The sequence below is a fragment of the Bidens hawaiensis genome, unplaced genomic scaffold, assembly GCF_021521415.1.
Source record: "Bidens hawaiensis isolate Kalapana, Puna unplaced genomic scaffold, B.hawaiensis_p1.1 tig00013528_1, whole genome shotgun sequence".
NCBI lineage: Eukaryota > Viridiplantae > Streptophyta > Magnoliopsida > Asterales > Asteraceae > Bidens > Bidens hawaiensis.
Window position 1 is genome coordinate 438,725 of NW_027492148.1, and position 9,969 is coordinate 448,693.

Sequence of the window (9,969 nt, forward strand, 5' to 3'; positions counted from 1 at the left end):
ATGCGTCTTGAAAGACGAGATTTAGAAAGCTCTTTTTTTAAAGAAAAAATAAATATGAACGGATCAGACATGAAACATAAAAAAGCCGTTTGGAGAGACTGTTTTTTAAAAAGTCACTTAACTACAAAATCTGCACGGAAACCTTGAGATTTTTAAAAATCTCGTCGGGTAAGTTAGATTCTTTCCACATGTCATGTTTTTATTGGTTTAAAAATCTCGTTGTTTATTTTCCCAATGCGTCTCCTCAGTACATATTTTATGGGTTGTTTTGAAAATCTTGATATAGTTAGGATCCTTTTTTTTCTCTCTCTCATTCTTTGGATCATTTTAGAAATTTTCCCTTTAAAAAATGATGTATAAATTAGTGAAATTGTGTTTTTTAGTTAAATTTTAAATATAAAAATAGAGAACCCATTGGGAATGTTCTAATATATTAACTATCTTTAAATCACCATATACCATATAAATAGACAAAAGATAAAAAAATTATAAAAAAAGAATTTATGGATATAAATAGGGAATAGAATGTAAAAGAGTTTTGAAAAATAATAAATAAATTTATGGAATGACGGGTTTTAGTTAAATTATATGAAAAAATATATAAAATGAGGTAAGAATGCTCTAAAATGCATGTATTGAGTTTGGTCTAAAAAGTATATTAAAAATAAATGATAAACTTTAAAAGTAGAGTATGAACACTAAAACTCATAATGACAAATTGTTTAGTGTTGTTTACTCTTGCCCTACTCCGGTCTTCCAAAAAAAATTTCTTTTCAAATCCGATTGGATAAAACAGAAGTTTGAAGAGTAAATAAATAGAAACGAAAATTTTGTAAGTATTTTTTTTAAAGTCTCCCACTTGACCTCAAAACTAGTTTCTGGCGCACCTGGCCTCCCTAGCCGATCACATTCTGCTTCTCCACTTTTCTCACAAAAGTTGCAACTTTTAAAATTCTGCTTTTGTTTTTTAACTTATAATTTGGTTATAACGGCAAACAGATTTTGTAACACAGATTTTTAACTAATGAAAAAGGTTTTAAATGGTCACATTCTATAAAGAGATGAATATCTCATGCTAAATATAAAATAACATATAGAATACTCTTATTTAATAGAATCACATCAATCTTTTTTTTTGTTTATATTTTCTGATTGGCAAATCACATCAGTATCACAAAATTAATATCTGTGATTAAATGCCCGCCAGTAAATTATTGTCAGAGACATTAGTGTTCCTTCATCTTGTTCATGAGTTCAAACTTTTCATCTTCTCTTCTTAACAAAAACTTTTAACAACGTTTGATTCTAGTCAAGATGAACCCTTATAACCTAAGTCTTCTACCTGTAGCCAAAAGGACCAGGCTTCAAAAGCAACTAGGTAATATATATATATATATATATATGCATCCATTTGTTCTTGCTTGTTGATTATTTGTTTCTGTTTTTTTACTTTAATGTTGATTAATGATCGATTATAAACTGGTTTAATGTTCATGTTTTATTTTTCCAACATATTTATATTCACATTCTTGGGATCTTGGATGACTAATGACTGATCTGTTTGATGATAATATATTTAGGGTTTAGTGGAACCAATATAGGGTTTTCCGGTAGTTGAAAGCGGAACAAACAAGAGTGTCATGAAGTTATTGATGTTGATGATGATTGGATTGATAACATGGCTTCCGAAACAACGGCTTGTCGCGGTAATGACTGCTATATTATCTTTATAATAATAAATTGTTATGGTGTTATTAGTTTGTATACTATGTTTTGCATGATTTAAAGATACTTATAAATTGTAGATCAACAAGAAAACTTTGTGAAGCCAAAAATCAGTCATTATGAGTTTTAGTGTTGTGTTTTTAATGAATATTGTTGGAATATATTGTTTTTTAGGCTGTTCACTATGGAGGGGCTTTAAAGCCAAGCCCCTCCACGTCATCGCCACATAGGAAATGGGGCTTCGAAGCCCTTCTCCATAACACTCCGCTGTGGTTTGAAGTCCCTTTGCCGCCACAATATATACATATATGTATGTATATGTATGTGTGTGTATGAGAGAGAGAGAGAGAGAGTGTGTGAAAAGCATGATGCCCCCCCCCTACGCCGGCTGTCCAAAGCCCCCCCCTTCCCTCCACGCTCCTCTGCGGTGTTCCTCGCTTTACCAGTTTACTGCCCTTGTTAATGCCCATAGCATGTAGTCTTAGGGTTTATTATTATTGTTGTCTTTTATGTGTTTTTTTAGTATGAGCTTCCAGTTTTCTTCCGCTTCGAATGCGGGGGAGTATCAGAATTTTTTATTGTTTAGGGGTTAGTAGTATGAACCCGCGGGCCCATTTTTGGTTTCTACAGTTTCTTATGATTTTTATATAATGTATTTGTTTATTGAATGACAATGATCAATTTAGTTTGTTATCTTCTTACAAATTTTCTTAAATTAAGTGCAGAATCAGATGACAAGTTCAATGGTTTATATGGTTCCGCAAGTCCTTTCAAAACCGGGACGCACACTTACTTTGTTTACTCGGATGTATCGGACAAAGAAGGTGATGCTTTTGATTCTTGATCTATGCATTGTGTTTGAGACCAAAACATATATAAAAATTTTAGTCCTGACTCTACTCAACCTGATTATGTTTCTAAATGTTAAATTTTTAACAGAGACCGATGAGGATCTTCAAACATCGTGGAAACTTCACCATGGAAATCAAAACAATATGGAAGTGGGCTCGTTTCAGTCTAGTGAAGATGAGTCATTCAGTTCTAGCGAAAGCGAGAAGAATGACTTTGATTTACTTGTTTCAATATCAAACAAGACGCCAAACCATCCTACAACCAATCCGCTTTTGGTTTTAGGTAACTTAATCTTGTTTCTTAATTAAATTTTTAGTTGAAAACAATGTTTGTAACTTGAAATAGCAGTTGGACCAAAGTTCTTGACTTTTTCTATCACATTTTCTTTATTTTAATTAGTGATTTTTCTTGAATGTCAATGCATAATCTGTTTATTCATCAGATATCTCAGATTCAGATGAACATGAAGGTGTTGAATTTGTGAATCTTGAAGAACTTGAAGGTGCTGCTTTGTTCTTTATGATTATTTTTATTAATTCTTGATCTTTATTTTTGTGTCTAAATACTAAATTCATACCAGATTCTGATGTGGATCTTCCAATGTCATGCACATATGACCATGGAAGTCAAATGGATACGAAGGCAAGCTCGTTTCAGTCTACTGATGAAGATGAAGATGAACTATTTAGCTCTAGTGAAAGTGAGAGTGATGACTTGGATGATGCTGACTTTTCACTAGTAAACAAGAGGCCACATCAGCCCACACAAAACAATAAGGAACAAGTTTGGTCTAGATCAGCTGCTCGAAAAGTGAAAAGTCCTTCGGTACACAAAACAAACGTGGAAACAACATACGAACTAATAACAGATGAATCAAGTGATTCAAATGTTATTGAAAAACAAAATGCACAAGATAATGTTAGGGGTCGTTACACAAAAGTTGGATCAGTTGCTCGAGAAGAGAAAAGTCCTTCGATAGACAAAACAAACATGAAAACAACATATGAATTAATTGATACGAATGTTAATGAAAAACAATGTGCACACGACAAAGTAAAGGGTCGTTACACGAGAGTTGATCAAACAAATGCGATCAAAAATAAAAAATCTAAGGGTGGTCGAAGAGACAATGGCGGCTGCATAGATGCTATATTAGACTCCATTATTATTAATAATAATAAAGAAGTTCATAGCAGAAATGAAGATGATCCGCTTCCTTTATTTTTTAGATTTGATGACACTGATGACGAGTCGAGTACAAACACTTATGAATATAATGGGGAGGAATTATTTCAAGAGATGGAGTTTGCATTCAAATGTGATGAAATCGGCTCCTATGGAATTCCCATGGTTAGTTTATGAGTCTTTGTTTGTGTTTTTATTACGTCTACTATAAGTTCTAACAATGCATCTTCTGTTTTGAAGATTGAGAATCAAGAGAAAGACGATTGTTATGACGACACTGACCTTTGCAACGGAGGGAAGCATGGTGATATTTACTTTGAAGAGCAAATAGGTTTGAGATGTCGTTTATGTGGCGATGTCCTTGTTGAGAGCAAAGATGTGATACCGAAGCTAGTGAGTAACTCTATCTGATTAATGTTTGGGTAACAAATTCATATTATATGATTACTTAGAAGTTAAATAATCAGTCATAACTGTAAACTAATATTACTATTTATTCTTCCTTTTAACATAATATAGTATTATCTTCTACAACCTGACTATCTAGATTTTAATCATTCAAAATCACAATCATTTTCAAAACGCGCGTCTAAACACTGTACTTAAGGTAATTACTATGATATATTTCAGGCAAGCTATGCACCGGATAGGTCAAGAAGAAGTCATCGTTTCGATGAACATCAGTTTTATGTTAGTGAAAATCTGTATTCAATGGATTCAGATTCGATCCCTCATGACATATGCAAGCAGACTAAAGGGACCGTCTGGGAACTCATCCCTACCAGCATCCGTCCGCATATGTATTTGTATTTCCATCAACAAGAAGGGTTTGAGTTTTTGTGGAACAATTTGGCGGGAACTATTGAGCTCTCAAGATTACAAACACTCGGTCCACGCTGTGATGGCGGTGGTGGGGGCTGCATTATCTCACATGCTCCTGGCACCGGTAAAACCTTCTTGACCATAGTATTTATCGAGTCATTTCTCAAGAAGTTTCCCAATTGTTGCCCGGTTATAGTTGCTCCAGCTAGCATGCTTCTTACATGGGAAGCCGAATTCAAGAAATGGCAAGTTGGGATTTCTTTTATTAACCTTCACAATAATGAACTTTTGAGAAAAGAAGTGAGCGTTGGTAGTTTGAGACGTAATAAAGACTGGATACGCGCTAGCAAGTTACACGCTTGGAGTAATGGTGGAAGCGTTCTTGGAATAAGCTACAATTTGTATGAAAAACTAACCGGGAATTCAAACGTAAAGAAAACAAGTCATGAAAAAATAAGAACATGTTTGCTGGCTATGCCGGGACTGGTAGTTCTTGATGAAGGACACACGCCACGTAATGAAAATAGCAAAATTTGGAACACGCTTTTGAAGCTAGAGACCAAAAACCGAGTTATTTTATCTGGCACCCCGTTTCAAAACAATTTCAGGGAATTGTTTAACACGCTGCGAATAGTAAGGCCAGCAACCGCCAAAAGTATTGTGAAGAAAAAGTTTTTTGCAGATATGATTCAACGGAGGCACATGAAAATATTTAGAGGTAGATCGACTTCTGAAGATATTGAGAGGCTTAAAGAGATCATATCACCTTTTGTTCATGTCCACAAAGGACATATTCTGGAAAGCAAGCTTCCTGGTTTGAAACAAAGTGTTATTCTTTTAAATCCTCCATCATTTCAAAAAAGTTTTATTGAAAATTTGGGAACTTTACCAAGCACTTTGGAGTATGAACATAAAGTTGCTTTGGTGTCGGTTCATCCGTCATTAATCACCCACTGCTCGTTATCTAAAAAGGAAAAAAACTCGATAAACAAACAACTGCTTGAAGATGTGAGACTGCAGCCTGAAGTTGGCGTGAAAACAAGGTTTGTTATAGAGCTGATTCGCCTCAGTCTTTCGTTAAATGAAAAGGTTTTGATCTTTAGTCAGTATATCCATCCGTCACAGTTGTTAAAAGACCAAATTGCCCATGCTTTTGGTTGGGATGTTGAGAAGGAGGTCATGATCATAAAAGGAAAGATGCATCAGACGCACAGGCAAATGTCATAAACGCTCTCAACGATCCTAATAGCGATCTAAAAGTGCTATTGGCATCTACAAAATGTTGTTCTGAAGGGATTCATCTTTATGGTGCTTCTCGGGTGGTTCTTTTGGATGTTGTATGGAACCCGTCTGTAGAAAAACAAGCCATTAGCAGGGCTTATAGGCTTGGTCAGAAGAAAGTGGTGTACACTTACCACTTGATGGTGGCTGGCACCACTGAGGAGGAGAAGTACGATAGACAGGTGGAGAAATGGCGGTTAGCGGAGATGGTGTTTTCTTCGGCTTCCGTGGATGATGGGGTACCGAAGAACAAGGTGCAAGTGGATGATAAGATCTTGCTAGAAATGGTGGATAATCAAGAACTTAAAGATATGTTCAAGAAGATCAGGTACCCTGAAAATCAAACTTGACTTTGATTAAAAGTATTAGTTTTTAAGGTATCGTTTTTGAGTTGTAGCTTATATCAAGAACATAATCTTGAAATTTTGTTATTGTTAGAAAGATCTTGACTTTAGATTCAGCTCTTAAGAAGTTGTATGATCTTGAAACAAATGGCGAGTTGGCGACTGAGTGATATGTGTATGGTGAGCAGAGGTACCTTGAAAATCAAACGAATAGTTGACAGAAAGTTTTGAGTTCATGGTTCAGTTTAGGAAAATTTTTAAGCAGTTCTAGATAAACTACAGCTTGATAATCTCAGCCTCATTTTAAATCAACTTGGTAGCTTAATGAGCCTTTATGATCATACATACGTGTAATATATGACTTAAGAAACATTCAAGAACTCGAAATTATTTGCTGGAAATAATGCTCGCTTAATCTACACGTTAATGTTTAATTTTAAAAGCTAGAGTTATGTGCAAGTTCAAATTACTTGATAAGTTGACCAAATTTTAGCTACAGCTTTTTTGGCCATATCCCTCCCTTTGACTTTGAAGTTCTATTGACATTTGTTGACTTTTGACTTTTTTCTTCTCTTAAACCTATAACGCCATTGACATTTTATAACATTGAGTCCAGACAAGACAAGCTGTTGAATCTAATATATAAACCTGTTTACTTTTAAGCTCCAATAAATTTATTCAGCTGCTATTTAGATATTTCATTTTGGTCAAATTACCAGTAAAATCCTTTTCTTCTTCTCTTTCTGAATTACACCATTGTCCTAAACTAACGGTCACGTTTGTATGACACGTCATCATAACAATCCCAATCATAGCAGCAGCAGCAGCAACTTTCACCATTTGATCCGCTCCATCCTGTCCCAAATGATAGCTCTGTCTTGCACAACTCAGTCCACTCTAAGATTTTAAATATTAATTCGTCAAATTATTATTAGTAATAGTTAGATAAATAATAATATTAAACAACACATCCGGTATTAAACTTATTCTAAAGGTTTCATGAGATAGTTTGAAGTTTTAAATTGAGTGTAACTATTATATTTTGTTAAGTATTTGACACTTATATAAATTAGTTATAATACAATAAGGTATAAGCAAAAAAAAGAATTTCTTTAAAAAGGTTAAGATTATAATCATGGATATGTAATGTGACAATGTTACACCGAATCTGGTATAAGGTATTTTTTTTTATATTTATAAAATTTGAAGTCTGATTAAGTTTTAAACACATAAACCTATCAAATAATCATTATTTCAGCCTCTCAAAAAGAAATAAGGAAAATCATTATAATTAATAAAAAAATACACATTAAGGAAAGAAAAGAAATGAAATGAAAGGTGTGTGTTCCATGAAGCTTGATCATAATGGTATCAAATATCACAAGTTTAAAAGGGTTAGTCGAAAAGATGATGGTAGTTCCGTAGATGCTACTTTAGACATGATTATTAACAAAAGAAAAGTGTTCATGACGAAAAGGGTGATTATTCTATTCCTTTGAAATTCAAATTTGATGATAGTGAAGATGAGATTTCGGGTCAAAAAATGATTAATATAATGTGGAAGACTTATACGAAAAGATGGATTTTTTGCTTAAATGTGAAGAAATAGGTTCCTACAATATGCCCGCGGTTAGTTTCATTTTAGTTTCAAGTTTATGAGTAACTTGAAACCAGTTTGTTTTGAAATGAGTTAGTTATACTCTGGTACGTGTCAAAACTCAAAACATGACAGATTGAGGGGTTCGCATGTAAACACTTTTCAGTGAACAGATTTAAGAAGTTGTACGAAATAACAATAAAGTTGCAATCTTGATGACAGGTTTGGGAACTAAACTAATTCTTATTGAACTGCAGGCTACCTATGTACCAGATAAGTCGGAAAAAAGTCAACTTTTTGTTTAACGCTTTGCATTTAGTAAGGCCAGAAACCACGAGTAAAATATTGAAAGAAAAAGAATTCTCAAACATGATTTATCAGAATAATGAAAATAAACATGAAGATATATACAAGCTTAAAGAGATTATTTCACCATTTGTTCTAGTCCACAAAGGGCATGTTCTTGAAAACAAGCTTCCCGGTTTGATACAAAGTGTAATTCTACTAAGCCTGCTTCCGTTTCAAGCAGCTTTTATTAAAAACTTGGGAAATTTCACACAGACTTTTGAGCCAGAGCAGCGTCTCGATGCACCTTCCTTCTTTGCTGCCATTTGTTCTTTCTAAGATCGATTGTGTCTTTTAACATGAACCTGAGTCGAGAAGAAAGTGTCGTATTATTCGATAATGGAAACACCATATCAAAATAAATATCCATGTGTTCTTTAGCTTTTGGATGATCAATCATCTCCCCGATTGTACTCAATAATATACAAAACGCCTCGATATCTTCCTCATCAGGATTACGGTTCTTCTGATTAAAGCCCAACAATTTCTTTATGCATTCGTGCATAATTCTTTCTGTCAACATTCTTTTCTTGTATAACTCCCCAAGAAGCCTAAAATTACCCAACATTCGTCTTCTTGCCTTGACTCGTGCTTCTTCTCGTTCTTCATCCGTCTGCATAAATTCACCTTCTCCTTCAGTTCTATTCGCTTCTTCTTCTTCTCTCTCTCGTCTTTTAAATTCCTCTTGGCATTTATTCAGTAATAATCTCTTAAACGTTATCTTCTCATAATCAACACCAAAAGCAGGTATTCCACAGCTAAACGGGAACAAAGATGGGCATACATTCCAACAAATGTCGGTTCCATTAAAGCCCTATCAAATATTTGACCAGTCATACCAGACAGAGTATCTGCATTGTCAATATTGACTTGTTTGACTTGATCAAACAGTTTTTCAAAGTTCTGTGGGGTCAACTTGTTTAGAATACTTCTCACTCGTCTTTGTTTCGCTTGTTCCTCGTCTGTTACTTTACCAACTTTATACTTCTTTTCGGCTTTATGCAACATTGGATTTGGAGCGTGAGGAGATGCCATTAATCCCTTCTGATAACCAGTAGCGTGATGCCACCTGTCTGAATCAGAGTTCATACGCTGCAACTGCGGGCCAGTGGACTGAAGAACAAGGTGACTGCAACAAACGATGGATCATATAATCAAATTAGTTAATATTTTTGCCTGAATCTGATACGGTCCAAATACCACATGGTTGTCGAATAAACCATATCAGAAACAGCAGTTAATCTTGTTAATTTCCATTTGTTCACTGTGAATAATATATCATGTATGATTCTTCTTTTTAGGGGTGAGCAAGAAACGGTTCGGAACCGCCAGAACCGAAAGAGTGCCTCGGAACCGTTAACGTGTGCTACCTTACGGTTCTCGGTTCTCAGTATTTGCATTAAACGGTTCCCGGTTCGGTTCCGGGTATAACCAACGGTTCTAGACATGGAACCAAAGAACCAGAGTAGTAAAAACTTTTTAAATAAATTTACCAATCCTCATTTTTTATACCCCATTTTTTATAGGGTAACTTATTATCCAGCATCCATTCAATAATTCTTTAATTCATATATTCTTTCTTTGCGTTCAATATCTAGCAGCAGTCAAGATCAATTTTGATTCAAGCTTTCAAGGTAATATAGTATACAAGGATATGATCTTCCTTTAATCTATTGCCACAAATGATTTATTTAACTTTAACAATTCATGTTGTAATCTAAATTAATTTTACCATGAAAGAAGACTTACAATTTTATAAACTTGTGCAATTTTCAAAATTTGACCAACTCATTTGATAAATAAACAACCGAACCAGTT

At 34.3% G+C, this 9,969-nt stretch overlaps 1 pseudogene across 1 annotated transcript; it reads left to right on the top strand.

Annotated features, from left to right (window-relative positions):
• The first annotated feature begins 2,398 nt into the window (after positions 1-2,398).
• On the top strand, positions 2,399-6,233 carry LOC143544347 (SNF2 domain-containing protein CLASSY 3-like; annotated as a pseudogene). The gene is made up of 6 exons (XR_013137239.1): positions 2,399-2,549; positions 2,665-2,859; positions 3,020-3,079; positions 3,158-3,927; positions 4,003-4,155; positions 4,393-6,233. The product of XR_013137239.1 is annotated as an SNF2 domain-containing protein CLASSY 3-like (transcript).
• The last annotated feature ends 3,736 nt before the right edge of the window (positions 6,234-9,969 follow it).